At 40.5% G+C, this 18,003-nt stretch overlaps 1 protein-coding gene across 9 annotated transcripts in view; it reads right to left on the bottom strand.

Annotated features, from left to right (window-relative positions):
• Positions 1 to 18,003, bottom strand: part of PLS3 (plastin 3) — a 92,326-nt gene that overhangs the window by 51,364 nt on the left and 22,959 nt on the right. Inside the window, exon 1 of one of the 9 annotated variants that reach the window (XM_051827281.2) lies at positions 9,941 to 10,076. The exons of 5 other annotated variants lie outside the window; for them this stretch is intronic. The gene's annotated coding sequence lies outside the window, so the exon portion shown is untranslated. Of the gene's footprint in view, positions 1 to 9,940; positions 10,077 to 18,003 lie in introns of those variants that run through there. 3 more of the 9 variants (XM_070066622.1, XM_070066621.1, XM_051827282.2) reach the window with 3 other exon arrangements.

The raw sequence follows: 18,003 nt of genomic DNA on the forward strand, positions 1-18,003 counted from the left end.
GTTCCCCAGACAGGCCCCCTATTTCCCCATGTCCATTCCTGTCCCTCTGTGTTCTCTACACTCCAACGTTCTTCACCCATCTCCCAATCTACTCTTGAAAAGCTCTTTGGATTGTCCCCACCCACATAAGACGCTGCTCATCCCAGTACTCTCACAGAACTGGGCGTTTTCTTCTATTACAGCCAGTACTGGCTTCAATCACAGAGCTCCAATTTTAAATATCTTGTTTCACTGTCAGACCATATGTATCACTTTTTTTTTTTTTAAAAATTTGGAAAAACACAGTCACCAGAAGGCTAGCATTCAATACTGTTATACAAATCACTTTGATGGCAGAGAGCATATACCCCATTCATCCTCTTATTCTCATCCCCTATCACAGTGCCTGCACAGAGCAGAGAATAATATTTAAAATATAATATTTCATTACAACGTATTATAGCAGCTAACAGGAAGGATTTCATATTGACTCTGCTACATGCTTTTTAGAATGTTATGTAAGTTACTTCTCAGAAAACCTTTACAAACAAGGTAATGTTGTTATTCCTACTTTTACAGAACACTGAACAGTCTTAGAGAAGTTGAGTAATTTGTCTGAAGTCATACAGTCAGAAAGAGGCAGACCTGGTGTCAAATCCAGGCCTATCTGACACATGGCAGTACTCTCAACCATTATGCTGGACAGTCTCCTCAATGACAACTTGTTGAGTGACATTATTTCTTCAACAAGACCTAGTAGAGTAGAAATACAGCCTGCTAATCGCTGTATTCTCCACAGCACCAATACAGTGCATTCTTTGAGGGATGGCATTTGGGCCTGCAGTTAAGACATCACTTGGGACACCTGCATCCCGTAACACAGTGTCTGGGTTCCAGTCCCGGCAGGGCTGTGGATTTCAATGCCCTGCAAATACACATCCTGGGAGGCAGTCAGTAATGGCTTAGGTACTTGGGTCCCTTCCACCAAAAGGAGAGACCTAGACTGAGTATCTTGCACCTGGCTTTGACCTGGTCCAACCCTGGCTGTTGAGTGCATTTGGTGAGTGAACCAGCAGATCAGATCGAGCTCTGTCTCTCTCTCCCTTTCAAATAAAATAAGTTTTTTAAAATTTAAAGGTCCAGAATTCTTGAACCCAGAATTCAAAAAGATCTTTGAATTCAAAATGACCCACAACGAGTATCCACACACCATTTGGTCATGTCAGTCCTCTTTCACGATGCTATAATTGCTTATGCCTAAGCAGATGGTCTAATCTCTGCCTGATATTTCAGATCTTCTAGAGTGGATCTACTAGTCACACCTAAGCAGCCTACTTTTCAGCTACACTCAGAGCAAGCTCTTGGATTATAACCATCCTCCTGAACACACCCTGTTAACTCCTACATCAGCACCTTTGGTTTTAGCCTGCCCTCTTCTTTCCCTCTTTCCAACTAAGGATTCCCTCTTTATCTACTTCTCACACTTTAAATGCCTTCTTTTTTGTTTTTCTTGTCTTCCTAATTCTAGTCACTTTTCAGGATTCAGCAGAAGCTTCAACCTCTCCCAAAGCATGTTTCCCTGTCACTCCACCTCCAGCTCATCTTTCTCTTCAACTCCCACAGAATTTAGACTTTTGCCACAAAAGTTAGCAATTTAATTAGAGATCTCCTCCTACAGTTACATAAATGGAGGAAAGTCTGGCTGGAACACCCATCATCCTGCTTGATTCAGTTCATCTGCCTCCTTCATAATTGGGGTGGGGAAACTTTTTTTCTGCCAAGGGCCATTTGGATATTTATAACACCAGTGGTGGACCATGAAAATTATCAACTTAAAAATTAGCTTGCTATAGTTTTATTGTATTTTGAGTCCCACCTTCAGTTGCCTTGGTAGGGATAGACCAAATGATTTTGCAAGTCTTAATATGGCTCATGTGCCAGACATTCCAAAACCTTGATCTGCAAATTTGGTCAAAGAGAATAATTTTCTTCAAGAAAAGAGAACAATTCTTTCATCAACAGCACACAAAAATTTGTCTAATTTCTTGCTCTGTAAGTCTTATTTCAAGATTATTTTTGGAGAACAGAGCCTAAACTTCATCTTTCTTACACATTCTCCCACAATAACTTACTTGATGCTGGATACATAGGCATGGCTTAAAAATATTCCAAACTGACAACAGTCTTTCAAGGGTACTGATAATTAGCATGCCTAATATCCAGTGGTTACAGACATTAGAATGTGAAAGGTAAGGCTGTAAGCTTCCATTAACGTCATCCTCTCAATTGTATTGGGAGAGGAACAAGTATTGGGCTGGGTAAGTGACTTTGCCCCCAAAATTGCACTATGCGGCAAATCTAAAATTAAAAGAATATGTGCAAAGGAAGGTAATTAAATTCTCTTAACATTAAAAGAAAAAACAAACTACACATTGCTTTGCAGCGAGAAGGCCCATGCCTGGTACAGCCAGTGGAAGATACTTTAAAAGCTAATAACATATATAACAATGAAACTGAGAAAAAAGAATGGCTGCCAAGGAGCCAGTGTTGTGACACAGTGGGTTAAGTTGCCACTTGCAATGCCAGCAGCCCCGTATCCAAGCACCAGTTCAAGTCCTGGCTACTCTGTTTCCAACCCAGGTTCTTGCTAACGCTCCTTGGGAAGGCAGAGGAAGGCAGTCCAAGTGCTTGGGGCCTTGCCACCCATGTGGGAGATCTGTTGGGCATTGCCTAAAACCTCCATTACAATATGGCACCTGGCGGATGTTCGAGGGGCGTGTCTGCGGCTGCTGTGGTTAAGCTACGTAAGATCAGACCACTGGAAGGGATAGGTCCACTTTAGTTCCGGACACGTGGACAGTGCATGATCCCTATACTTTGCTTAAGATGCCCCTGTGCATGGTCCACCCATGCCTGCATGACCTTTTCGCTGATTGGCTCCCCTACTGCATGTCTTTTGTAAGCCTTATAAGCCTGTACACTTCCTCAATAAAGTAGTTCCTGCTTCGACAGAACTCACAGGTGCTTGCTGCGGTGTGTGCTTGACCCGTCGACCTTACCTCGCCTTCTCGGGGAGTGCCTGTACTGTTTTCTGCTGGTCAGGGGCCAGCCTCAGGCTTAAGACCCCAACAGAGATCCAGATGGATTTCTGGCCTCCTAGCTTCAGCCTGGACTAGACATGGCTATTGTGGCCATTTGTCGTGTGAACCAGCAGATGGGAGATCTTTCTCTCTCTCTGTCATCCTGCCTTTCAAAGAAAAAAAATCTTTTTTATTTATTTATTTATTTTTTGACAGGCAGAGTGGACAATGAGAGAGAGAGAGACAGAGAGAAAGGTCTTCCTTTGCCGTTGGTTCACCCTCCAATGGCCACTGCGGCCAGCGCGCTGTGGCCGGTGCATCGCGCGCTGACCTGAAGCCAGGAGCCAGGTGCTTCCTCCTGGTCTCCCATGCGTGTGCAGGGCCCAAGTACTTGGGCCACCCTCCACTGCACTCCCGGGCCACAGCAGAGAGCTGGACTGGAAGAAGGGCAACTGGGACAGAATCCGGCAGCTCGACCGGGACTAGAACCTGGTGTGCTGGTGCCGCAAGCGGAGGATTAGCCTAGTGAGCCGTGGCGCTGGGCTAGAAAGAAAAAAAAAAAAAGAATGGCAGCCAGAAAATGTAGACAGTGGCCCCTGTAGCCAACTGACTTGTTTTCATAAGGGATTCATTGAAACCTTGAACTGAAATAACCCAGACTGTAATTGGGGGGAAACATATGGAATATAGATGGCAGGTTCAGCAAAGATGATACAGAGCTCCAAAAATTCTTTCTTCAAAACACTGGTGTAGAACTTGCACTGACCACAATCTGTTTTAGACCATACTCTCAAAATAAGCACTCAAATGCTTACCTTGTCTTGTGACACATCCATTCCTATACAGGCCAAGATTCTGTGTCACCGTAGCTAACATTGCTTAATTTCATGCTCTTGAATGCTAAGTACTGCGAATAACCACTCCTATTGTATCAGTGCTAATAACTTGGTCTAAATACAAACATAACCAAACACCTAGGGTTACTTTTGATTTTAGGATTGGTTTTTCTTACAGGATTTTTCTCAAAGTGCAAGTAGTTTGGGGTATGATTGGCTTCCTTTTAGAAAACTCATGCAGGCTTGGTAAAGGAGTAACTGGACAGTTTAAGATGCCTGACACATCATTCTCATTAGTGACCTGTTGCTCTGAGGGTCAAGTCAAACTCTGAGTTCCCTCACAGGTGTTAGAGGTCCCTAGTGCTAACAATTTAGGAGAAGTTAAAGCAGCAGAAAGAGTTAGTGGAGAGTTCTACTTTTCATCCATTGTAGCATGTCAGCATTATTAAAAATGGCTTACTATGGTCCATGCGGAGAGCAAACTTCTATGAAAGCAACATTCAATGTGTACAGCAGACTTTGCTTACTGAGACTCTTTTTCAGCCCAGGTCTTCTGGTAACTAACATTTCAGCCGAAAATTGTAAAACTAAACAAAGGATGCCTTCAGATACTCCAAATAAAACTGACAGCATTTTCTTATGGCAAATTGTTACATATGTTGACTATGTTGTATAGGATTAGAAACTAGAGAGTTGGGGCCAGCGCAGTGGCATAGCAGGTAAAGCTGCCACCTTCAGTGCCAGCATCCCATACAGGCACCAGTTTGAATCCTGGTTGCTCCACTTCCGATCCCAGCTCTCTGCTATGGTCTGGGAAAGCAGCAGAGGATGATCAAAGTACTTGGGACCCTGCACCCACGTGGGAGGCCAAGAAGAAGCTCCTGGCTTCGGATCAGCCAAGCCCCAACTGTTGCGGCCATATGGGGAGGGAACCAGCAGATGGAAGATCTCTCTGTGTCTGCTTCTGCTTCTCTGTAACTCTGCCTTTGAAATAAATAAATCTTTTTTTTTAAAAAAAGGTAAAAAATAGAAATGTAATCTAAAACTTTCTAGTAAGCACACTACAATAAACAAATAAATAAACAAACAAACTAGAGAATAAAGCAGTTGGCTAATGGAACGCAAATTTGGATAAAGTTTGCAACTATGCATCTACAATTCATTTTGATTAGAATAACCTGAACACCAAAATATTCAGGGAACATGGTACAAAATTTCAAGCACATTTGTTAAGTAATCTGAAAAAAAAAAACCTTTCTATATCCATAATGAAATATGTTTCAAATTCCAAATCAGTTGAGAAGTACATTTTGGAAGGCACCGTTACTGAAGGCCAGCTCTACCCTTTATCCAACCCCATGTAGCTGCCTACCTATAACAACAATTGGCCTTGGACATAAGGAGATTTAAACAATTGTCTACTGTGGAAGGTGAAGAAGAAACCGCTTTCTCCTGCAAGGGTGCTGTTCCAACAACTCCTTCAGATTTAGGAGACATAGAGAAGAAGGCCTCAAAACGTTCCTGTAAAAATGGAAGTAATGGCTAAGTTTGAGGTGGGCACTAAGTGGTTAAAACACCAGTTAAGATGCCCATTCCCCACCTGGGCTTGATTCTGCCACACAATGTAAAGACTTTCATTTTCTTCGCTGCCATAAGGTGTTACTCATTAAAACGCAATGGATTAGGGGGTGGGCATTTACTGCAGTGGTTGGTTAAGATACCCAAGTCCCACATCTGAGTCCTAGAGCTGATTCCCAGCTCTAGCTCCTGACTCCAGCTTCCTGCTCATTCAGACCCCCAGGAAGCAGTGGCCATAGCTCAAGTAATTGGTCCCTGCCATACATGGGGAAGACCTGGATTGAGTTCCCAGCTCCAACTTAGACCCTGTTCCAGTCCTGGCCATTGTGGGCATTTGGGGAGTGAACCAGTGGATGCAAGCTCACTTGCTGGCTCGCGCTCTCTCCCCTACAAATAAATAAATAACTTTTTAAAATGTAAAACATATATTTGTATACAATATTTTTACAAGATAAGGTTGTTTTGGTGCAAAAAACTTGAAATCCACACATAATTTTTTTCATAATATACATTTTCCTTGAACTTTCTGAAGGCTCCTTGTGTAAAGGTTTAAGAAAGGCAGGGAGGCCAGTGCCGCGGCTCACTAGGCTAATCCTCCACCTGCGGTGCCAGCACCCCGGGTTCTAGTCCCGGTCGGGGCACCAGATTCTGTCCTGGTTGTTCCTCTTCCTGTCCAGCTCTCTGCTGTGGCCCAGGAGTGCAGTGGAGGATGGCCCAAATGTTTGGGCCCTGCACCTGCATGGGAGACCAGGAGAAGCACCTGGCTCCTGGCTTCGGATCAGCGCGGTGCGCTGGCCGCAGCGGCCATTAAGGGGTGAACCAACGGAAAAGGAAGACCTTTCTCTCTGTCTCTCTCTCTCACTGTCCACTCTGCCTGTAAAAAAAAAAAAAAAAAAAAAAAAAAGGGCAGGGAGCCCAGATGGCAAATAAAAATAGTTGTGATATTCTTGTACAGTATGGGGACTATAGATTATGATAATGTACTGTCTGCTTCAGAAAGGCTGGAAGAAAGGATTTTTAAGAAAATACTTTTGTTTAGAGGTCAGGGTTGTGGAGCAACCACTTAAGGTGCTGCATGGGATGCCCATATCCTATTTTGGAGTGCCAGTTGAAGTCCCAGCTACTCTGCTTCTGATCCAGCTCCCTAACGCACCTGGGAAGCAGACGATGACTCAATACTTGGGTCCCTGTCACCCACTAGGGAGACCTAGATGGAGCTCCTGACTTCAGCCTGACACAGCCCTTTGTGTTGTGGCCATTTAGGGGAGTGAACCAGTGGATGGGAGGTCTCTCTCCCTCTGTCACTCTGCCTTTCAAATAAATAAACCTATCTTCTCTAGTGGTCTAGTGGTTAGGATTTGGTGCTCTCTCAGATAAATAAATCTTAAATTTTTTTTTTGAAATGCAAAAAGTCAGAAGAGGGACAAATAGACTTCCCATCCACTGGTTTTCTCCCCCAGATGCATGTAATGGCCAAGGCTAGGTCAAGTTGAAGCTGGGAGCCAGGAACTCAATCCAGGTCTCCCATGTGAGTAGTATGATCTGCATTAGCAGGAAGCTGGAACTGGAAGTCAGAGCTGGAACTCAGGTACTCCAGTGTGGGACACAGCTACCCTAACCATTAGGCCAGATGCCTTTCCCGGAAGACAGGATCCTAATTTTTTTTGCAACAAAGATATCATAAATGTTTGAGGAGACAAATATGCTTATATGGATTTTAATATTACATAATGTATACATGCATCAAAACATCACATAGTTTCCCCCAAATTGGTGTGATTTTAATGTCAATTAAAAATAAATTACAAAAAGGATTGCAGGAGCATGCACAGAGATGTCCAAAACCACAAACAGAACTGAGCTATCTTTGTCCTCTTCCTATGTCTCTAACACCCACAACCAATGAGACCATCTGCTTGAACTATTTCAAAAAAAGTATACCACAGGGTCATAGTTGCTAACCAGCTCCTGGCCTTCCCTAGAGTCCTGTCAACTCTGTCAGTGAGAGACGATCTACTTCTTCTGTCTCCTCCAGCAGTCTGTGCACTCTTTGAAAGACGAGTTGGTATCTTGACTTTGCATCTCGTGCACAACAAGCGCCTAGTAGATGTGTGTTGAATAAATGAATGCTGATGGTGTGATGTATGGCAAACAAGTAGACCTACACAAGGGCACACAGGCTATCAGTCACCTTGTGTGATCTGAAAAATACATATGCTATGGGAGCCGGCTGGGAACAAAATTCTCAAGACATAATAAGGTGCTCACATTCTTCACATGCAACTGGCCTATTATCATGTTTTCACTTTCTCCTCTTGTTTAACACTTCAGTATACTACAAAACTCAAGATGTTTGCAAACTGTCCTTTGAATTTAGCTGAAAGTCAAACAGAAACAGGGTTGTTTTTTTTTTTTTTAAAGAAACTGCTTTTACTGGCAACAATGTTGGCTTACAAGGAGCAGGTTTCACCTTTACAGTAAGATACATCATACACAGATGATGTTTTGACAGGCCTGCAATTTATAGAGAACAATTAACATTTAGAAATAAATATAAATTACCTCAAACTAGTCAGACTTCCATTTTTATTAGGAAAATTTTCAGTGTATACAAAATAAAAAACAATATAACAACTACCCATAAACCCACCACCGAGTCTACATTTACCAGGATTTTCCCTCTTCTTTTGCTCCTCCCTTCCTATGTCTCTTCCCTGAATGACTTTAAATACCACACATATAATGATTTCACTCCTACATTATTATCAAGAAATGAATTCCTTTTTCTGGAAATACCTCTATTTGGTGCTAGATTCAAGCATCTGCTAGATTTTAGTTAATTTTTTTTTCAGGGCCAATATCTATGAGTCACTTAAACCCCAAAGGGTGCCCAATCCTGTGTCATTTCCTGGAGAAACATCAAATGCTTCCATTTTAAGTAAAAGTTTCCTTTCCTCTTTTTGTACTTAATAAACAAAGGTAAGATCTGAAAGCAAAGGCTATTTAAAAATATACGTTAATCACTTTTCCAAAAATTGAAACGTTTAATTCAGCGAGATGAAAGATAGCTTTCAATGCTTGTCAGACAAGAATTTTGTACATATTCAATGCAAGTCTTAATAATGATCTAAAAGTCCCTTTTCCTATGATGAAGAATAATATATCAAACCCCCAAAGACACTCTTCCTTCCCCTATCTTTACAAAGCTAAGACCTATCAGCTCCTAGGACTGAAATAGGGCACTTTAAAAAAGTTTAATCCCTTCCATGTTTCTTAAGTAAACTTTTACATCCTCCAAAAGAAATCTAAATGAATTACAGAAAAAATAAATCTGCTAACGAAATGAATTAACCCTCAGACCTGAGGGGTATTTGCAGCCTCTTTTCCTCTAAAAATTAACATGTTTGAAAGAAGCCCAGGGCAAATGTCACGGCTGCACAGGGGAGGGGGCCCACACACGTGCATATGGCCAGGCAAGATCAGGCTAGCTAGCAGCATCAACTCAACACGAAAATACCACACAGTGTTATGACCTACAGGTCAGAAATCACCAGGTAACACACAACTTCAGCTTCCACTTTAAGTTCAGCAGAAATCTGATCTGTCACTGAAAGTGCTCCTTGCAAGTGTTATATACCTTACTCATATGTTCTCAAATGCAGTACTTGTTGATTGAAGCACCGAGATTCACTTGTTTCGTACTTTACTTTGCACTTCATACCATTATACTAAGTTCAATCAATTAGACAGGTGACTCTTAACTCAGAGTCAGGATTTGCTATATACTCCCTATACTTCCCTTTGCCAGAAATATAGGAAAAAATTATCAAACTTACCTGATCACCAGGTGACAGAAAACCCCAGTGAATCTATGAGCACCAGAAATCACTATCACTGCCACGTTAACCTACATCAGCAGTGCTTTTCAGACATCTTGTAAATTATAAACACCAAGACTACTGTTTGACATAAGTCAGTTTGCAATAGCAGAGTGATAATCTAATCATGGCATGTTCTGTCATGATCGTCACCTCAACTTCCATTTCTTGAATTTTGAAAAATCATTTAACAGGGATCAAAAACATTTAGAATCCCATGTTCCTCACCCCTGGCAATCTACATAGAGAATAATTTCTATCATTTAAACTTTTGGTATCAAATGTGATAAATCCAGCTATGTAATTTGGATTTCAAGACCAATTTTTCAAATGCACAAAGTCCCCAAAACATTCTTAAATTAAAGAAAACATGAAATATACACAGAACAGGTTAGATTCTAAACTTCCAAAATAATTGCTTGTAAAACAAACTTGGTTCTACTTGAATAAATATTATTTTGAAAGTGACTCTCAACGTTTAGCCTTCCCAATAAGTAACAGGAATTTCCAGCTTTAAAACATGAATTTCTGCTTAAATATTTAGTAATCTGCAAGTTAGAGCCTAACAAAATAATATTAAAATAGTTACCCTTCTGCGACGAGAGCAAACCTGTTTCGTTCCTTTCTCGCAGCACTAATAGAAAGAACCTTCTCCCACGCCCAGAAGGGCAATCTGGAAACCCAACATTCTTCTTACAATTGCATCTTTAGAGAGCAAGTCACAACACTTCCTGCTAGAAAGGAGAACACTCTGACAAAAGAATGATATAATACTTACGAAGCCCCTTCCTGTTGGCCTTGCACTATTTTGCCAAGGATTTAATAAAGTCTAATTTAAACACAACATTTGGAGAAAAAAAAATTGTTTTTTCATTTCAGCTCCCATAGAACCATACAAGCACTCGAGAGAATTCAAAGTTGGTTCAGGTCAAATAGCTACAACCCATATACCTATTTAGAGTTTGAACAGTAGCCAAGTAACCTCCTTATTTTAGAACACATAGAAAGAACAGCTTCTCCCTAGTGCCCAAGTCACTCATCCACAATCAGGTACATTACTTAGAAAGGCACATTAACTGTATCAGACCACTTATATGCTCTATTATTCATTTTAGTCTGTATGTGAGGTGCTATACCATTTACTTCAAGCATCTACATTTTGGTTTTGGTTGAAAACATGGCTTTGACTTGTAGGAACCGTGAGGGTACTTCAAAAAGTTCATGGAAAATGTATATATGAAAATACTGTGTGGATTTCAAAAATTGTGCTTCAACCAAAAATAAATTTACCTTTCAATTCCCCTTTTTGCAGTTTTTTTGAAGTATGCTTATAATTTCTACCAGCATAGCCCATAGGAACAAAACCAATACTTGCTGAACTGGATCATTTTCTGTTGACAGGAAGCACTGCACAGGGAAGAGCTCTGCAGCCAGACTGGGTTCAAATCCTGGCTCCACAACGTACTAGTTACCCATGTCCTTGGGCAAGTTGCTTCCCACCCTGGTTAACGATAACAGGGACTACTTCATATAAAAGTTAACTATGTTATCCTTTGTTGTGAGGCTTCAACGAGTTAATACATACCATAAATGTATCATGGCCTGGTACATGTGATAACTACTCTTTTTATTATTGAAACTTGCCTTTTAACCAGTCTAACAATTCCATGAGTAAATGGCTAAATTAAGCAACTGGTTCATTGTGAGTGCCCTTCATGGGAGAGAACAGATCATCAGTGTAAATACTGTGCGAGGCTCAGGAGATCATTCCTATAGTGACACAGGGCAGGTTAACAATTTGAGAGGAAATGGAGCACAATGGATGAATTAGAGTGGTAGGAGTCTGGGCAACCTTGACGTCTGCATGACCCTGAAGAAAGCACTTAGACTGAGCCCCTGGGTTTAGTGCAGCTAATGCCACGTAACTTCATAAGGTTGCTATGAGGAGTCAATTGGAAGATATTAGAACCTAAGAGTGGTTGGGTCCACCAAGGAGATGAGGAAGTGGCAGGTATTATTATAATCAGGCTGGGATGAAACTCGGAGGACATCATTGGCTCTATCTGCTTTATGAGGATGGAAAAGTGGGATAATATATCCTAATCTTTAGAAACAATATAAAATAAAGGGAGACATTTTTGATGCACCGGGAGGCAACTCACAGTGCATTCAGTTGTGAAAAGGAACTCTCGCAGGACAGTCCCCATTCTGAAGCACACCGCATTCCCTTGGCCTCATGACTAAGCGCCATCAACACACATCGGGTTACATTTTGTCTCCCGAAGTCAAGTGCTTTCACCAATCACAAAAATTGCGTGAAATATCAAAAGGCAACACGATTTAGCACAGAAGGAATATAACAGTAGGAGCCAAAAGACATGGTTTTCCATCTGTCTTTGTTGCTGACTCACTATGTGAACGAAGCCTCTTCAACTTTCCCAGGTCTCGATTTCTCCATTTGTAAAACAAGGACAACACTGTCTGCCTGCAGCCTATCAGGAATACAGGAGATAGTAACTACCAAGCTCCGTGGGCTGATGGCAAAGCGGGTGGGGGAAGCGGGGGACATGAGGCGCACATATAGGCATTATCAAGGATTTTCCAGAGAAAACAGAGGCACAACACATTGCCCCTGGTAAGAAGACAGTTGCCAGTGTCAGACCAGAAGTGCTGGTTTTTTCCCCTCTTACCTTTTCTTCAGCAACACCTGTCACCTCACACACTCTTTAGATGACTAGTTCCTAGTGCTGCATAATTACCTTTTTCAGACACATAGCATGATCATAGAAGAAATGGATATTTTAAACATATACTTGGATTTCCAAATTTGTTCGCACTCAAACCAACCAATGTTTTAATTTCATTTTCCCACAAACTTTTTGACGTCTTCTTATGCAATGTTCAACTTTAGAAGAGGGCTTTTTTAAGAAACAAGTTTTATGGGTCATTACAACAGTGCTCCTTAAAAACCATTTCCTTGACTTTCCCTTTCTTGGTCATGGGGAACGTATGTGCTTTCCCTATTGTCAAGGCTAATCTTTAATCAGAGTGAAATCTGTCAACACCAAGTTGTTGATTTTCAAGCCTATTCACCATAACATGATGGAATTTATTTCAACAGCAAAATAGTGTAATCAAAATTCTAGGAATAGATATTCCCTTTGAAAATGGCACATCTACTTGGTAAGTGGTAGGTAGGACAGTTCTGTAAAACCAGTTTTAGTCTGCTGCTCATTTTGTAAATTTGTATCTCATTCATCTCCTTAAGTGTATGTGTGGGGTGTGTGTGCAGTGCTTGGGGCACACATTTGTACTTGTGTGTGTGACTCTGTAAGGGAACAGAACCTATGTTTTTACTATGGGTGATGAAGACTGGTTTGAGAATGGAAGATGGTGGCAAGAGTAAGGTAATAAATTTTACATTTTTGTAAGCAGGTCACAGAATGAAACATTAGTGTTAGAATCTGAATTTAATCATGAGGAATGCTAAGGAAAGTCAATGGAAACCAAGCTCTTGCTCTCTCTTTCTTAGATGTTAGGAACCAAGTCGAGACTTCACACACATGCCCCCGAGCATACACATATCCCTCACAGAATATAAACAAGCATACCCAAAAAGTTGCAAGTTTCATATATGAATCACTGCAATACACAGTCAGAACACAAGGTGTAAATGTAGTATTTTTAAAGTCTCGTCCAACTTTTACCCAAACGCCATGGTCTCCACCACACCCAGGAATGGCTGTACTATTTCCATGTGTGACATGCACATCGGAGGCCTCTCCCACTGTGCTTAGTGCCACACCTCAATCACGTGGATTTTCCTCTCATAAAACAGGATTTTACTCATCTTCACGACTTATGAAAACAAAGCAAGCAAATAACGCTCACAATGAGTGAAGCATTAGATAAAGGGATCTAATATATACAATAGGTACCAAATTAACATACAGCAAATTGCTATTGTAATTTTGGAATATATTGGAAAGTTAAACTAGGCACAGCATTAGGTGTACAAACTTTCTGTTACAAGGATGTGTCAATTTTATCAAGTAGATCTTGTTTGTATAAGCCTTTTTTCATAATTGGGAAGAAAAACCAATCACAAAAATATCTTACTTTCCATATTCCAAGGGGTGGTTCCCTGATAGTATTTATTAGCTTTTTATTTGTATAACAAAGCAATCAAAAGTTTAAAATAAAACACCTTATTGGACATTCAATTATCTACTTTATCCTAATGCACCAAAACCAGATGGTTGAAATAAATTGGAGGCAATTTAAGTACGAGATTTCCAAAAATCATCAGCTGAACTCTATACGATGCAAGGAACTGGTTTAAAAGACATCTGTGTTCTGTTCATAGCTAATAAAAACACAAAGGAATAACTCATATGCTCTACACCTTTCTGTCCTGAGGGTTTCTCATTCAAAGAATGAAGGGAAGGGTAGAAGGAAAGGGGAGGGAGAGGAGGCAGAAACAAACAAAATCCCAACTAGCCCAAGAATTCCTAATTTTTTAGACCTCAGGACCTTTTTCATAAGGGTTAGATCTAGCCATGGATGTATCACATTAGAAATTACAAGTGGTAGATTTTAAAGACATTTATTTATTTTAACAATAACAACAGGGCAGGCATTTGGCACAGTAATTAAGACTCCCACATCCCACATCAGAACACCTGGCTTCAGGTCCTGGCTCCACTCCTGATTGCAGATTCCTGCCAAGACACACCCTGAAAGGCAGTAGATGATGGCCCAAGTAGTTGGGGCCCTGCTGCCCATGTGGAAGATGTGGATTGAGTTCCCTGCTCCCAGCTTTGGCCTGGCCAGCCCAGCACCCTGCCATTGCAGGCAGTAGAGGAGTAAACAAATAGATGAGAGATCTTTCTGTCTCTGTCTCTCAAATAAAAAAAAATCTAAACAACAATAAATGTACTACATGTTAACATAAATAATATTTGTAATGAAAAATAACTAATGCAAAAAAATTTGGTTAGAAAAGTAGCATAGGTATATGGTTGCACTTTGTGAAACTTTGCTGCACATTGTTTACCTTGTTCAGCTTATTCCAATACAACTGGATTTTCTTATATGCTTCTGTATTCAATCTGTTGTAATATGTATTTTAGTTCAAGAATGTATATGAAGAGAAACTGGCCTCCCATAGAAATACTGTAAAGATAAGTATTTTAAGAATCTTTCCAAATAATTATGGATAACCTTCTTCAATACCACACTAAAACTAGAGGAGTACTTTCTTAAATGTTTGTTACCCTCTGAAATCTGATACAGTATCAATTGTTTTTCATATTCTATTATATTAAAATTCATTGCTCTATCTTGCAATTTGAATGACCCTTTTGCCCATGCTTGATTTTGTAATATCACCCATTGGTTATTTGCCAAACTATTGCACTAAGTTATACAGATCTTTCAAATACTGACACCCTGCATAATAAAATATCAAACAAATCACTTTCATTAATTACACTATCAATCTCATTAGGAAAGTCTAAGTATTGAGAAGACATCATGGTGGCTATACAAATTTTCAAAAACTTAAATTTGTGCTTGAAAGCTCTAATTTTATCATTGGCAATGTATATTCTCAGTTGTTTTCCTTGCAGTGAGAGGTACGCTTGGTTCAAATATTCAGTTCTGCCTAATCAGTCAATTCAATCTTTCAGGAAAAAATGTTTTCCAATTTTAAATGGCAGCTAGTTTAGCTCATATCTGAGAACAATTGCATAAGTGCTTCTCTTCAAGACAATCATTTTACATCCAAATTGAGCAGAAACGCTTTGTGGGTATGTCTCATCTCATTACACAGAATATGGAAAATATGTATACTCACGAATTGAAACTTCATAAAATTAATTTTCCCTGATTCATCAAGGACATTTTGCAAATTTAATGCATGCTGTAGGGCTTTTTCTAATGGTGAAGGGATTATGTTGAGGAACAATGACTATTAATACGGTGTGGTGTCACCTGCTGCCTGGATTCTCACTAAGGTACCATCAGTTTTATTCTCTGTGGCTTTTGTACCATCAACGCAAATGTCAACACAGTGAAAAAGCAAATAACACCTTAGTGTTAGCATGAGTTACTATGAAAGTAATTTTGACCTGCCAAGGGCCCATATCCACCTTTTGAGAATCAGTGCTATATTTAGTAATATTTATGATGGAGCCATCTAATTTAGAGACAAACTAATATGTAGGCTTTAACAAAAATTTTTTAATTGATTACAGAATTTTCAAAATTATTTATCCAGGTTTTTTTTTTAATTTATTTTTTGGACAGGCAGAGTGGACAGTGAGAGAGAGACAGAGAGAAAGGTCTTCCTTTGTCGTTGGTTCACCCTCCAATGGCCGCCATCCTCCACTGCACTCCCTGGCCACAGCAGAGAGCTGGCCTGGAAGAGGGGCAACCGGGACAGAATCTGGTGCCCCGACCGGGACTAGAACCTGGTGTGCCAGCGCCGCAGGGAGAGGATTAGCCTATTGAGCTGCGGCACCAGCCTATCCGGGTTTTAACCCAGAGTTCTATGCTATCCAACCAGAAAAAGAAACACCATTTTATGAATATCAGTTTTTAAGGTCAATCTACAGCTTATCTCCTTCAAGGCACATTTGGCTGAACTGGGTGCACTTTCCAAAGACATGACTTTATCAAGGCATGCTTAAAAAGTTTTAAAACTTTAAATAAATTATTTTTAAAACATTTGTTTTCATTTTATTGGAAGGACACAGAGAGACAGACTCCCTCAGACACACATATGGGGTGGGGTGGGGGGTGGCACACGGGGCAGGAGAGAGAATGAGAGTTTGATCTATGGATCTACCATTCTCTGGTTCAGTCTCTAAATGCCCACAATGGCCAGTACTGAGCCAGCAGCCAGAAACTTCATCTGGGTCTCCCACGTGGGTGTCAGGGACCCAAGTACTAGAGTCACTGCTTGCTGTCTCCCAGGATGTGAATTAGCAGGAAGCTGGATTGGAAACAGAGGAGCCTGGACACCAGCCAGGAATCCTATGTGCCAAACACCCCTCCTCTAATAAACTACTTTAAAAGATTAAGGATGCCCTTCACCAAGGGGGCTATTGTGAAGTTCCAGGAGGAATTCCAATACCCAGAAAGCCTTCCACCCACCAATATACCAGAAATGGTGTAGGGAAGGAAAAATACAGGATCCATACCCACACCCATAGAAACTCCAGTCTGAAGGCAGATTGGACTCTCAATTGTTTAATGAGATGCCTGTCTGATCTGTCACGTATACTCCTTTCATTACTTCTTTCCATTAAACTTGGCTAGCATGCTTACTGCTAATAAATTAATAAATAAATAAAAGATTAAAGGGCACGTGATGTGGCACAGCAGGTTAAGCCGCTAGTTAGGATGGCTGCGTACCATCCTACTTGAGTCTCGGATCCCCCGTTTCCCATCCACTTTCCTCCTAATGCACCTGGGAAGGCAGCAGATGCTGACTCAAGTGCCTGAGCCCCTGCCATCTATGTGGGAGATCCAGATGCAGTTCCTGGCTCCAACTTTTGGCATGGCCCAGCCCTCGTTGTTGCAAGCATTTGGGGGAACGAAATGAGCTGAAGGAAGATCTCTTTCTGCTTTTTAAATAAATACATTTTTAAAAAATATTAAGAAGTGACTTAACATTCAATCTAGGTAGCAAATCAAACTCTCCTTTTAAGAAGCAGTAAGAATGTCCTTTCCTAACATAAAGTAGTTATGGGTTTAAAGTAGTCAAGGGCATAAATGTGAAAGCCTATATGAAATGCAAAATTTATCAAAGTGTTAAAATAATTAAAACTAAGTATACCATAATATTTATAGGTCAATTAATAATGTGGATTATTCTGAAATAATTCTCAGTTATAACAGAATGGGAGGAAAAAGATGAAATAAAGGGCCAACGCTGTGGCACAGCACATTAAAGCCCTAGCCTGTAACGCCGGCATTCCATATGGGCGCCAGTTCGAGTCTCGGCTGTTCCACCTCTAGTCCAGCTCTCTGCTGTGGCCCAGGAAAGCAGTAGAAGTTGGCCCAACTGTTTGGGCCCCTGCACCCATGTGGGAGACCCAGAAGAAGCTCCTGGCTTCAGATCAGCTCAGCTTTGGCCGTTGCAGCCATCTGGGGAGTGAACCACCAGATGGAAGACCTCTCTCTCTCTCTCTCTCTCTCTGGCTCTACCTCTCTCTCTAACTCTTTCAAATAAATAAAATAAATCTTTAAAAAAAAGAAAAAGAAAACATTAAAAAAGATGAAATAAGAATATTAAATGTTAATAATTATTAAAGATTGAGGAAGTTCATGGTTTGATTTTAGCATGTTTGGGCAATTTCATAAAAAGTGTTTAAAAATTCTTATACGAAAGTATTTGATATCTTAGTAAGCAAAACTAAAATTCCTGGCTTGTATTAAGGAACTGTACTAGATGGTATCAGAAAACAAGGATTTATGAAACATGCCTTTCACACCTACAAAGAACTCGGCATGCTTATGACCATATATGTTAATATTATGAACACATAATCTTAACTTCCTAAAATGCATACAATGCTTCCACTATGGTCATTCTAAGGAGTACTTATGCTATGACAAAGCACAACTTGAGCCAACTGAATTTCA

The sequence above is a fragment of the Oryctolagus cuniculus genome, chromosome X (genome assembly GCF_964237555.1).
Source record: "Oryctolagus cuniculus chromosome X, mOryCun1.1, whole genome shotgun sequence".
Classification (NCBI taxonomy): domain Eukaryota; kingdom Metazoa; phylum Chordata; class Mammalia; order Lagomorpha; family Leporidae; genus Oryctolagus; species Oryctolagus cuniculus.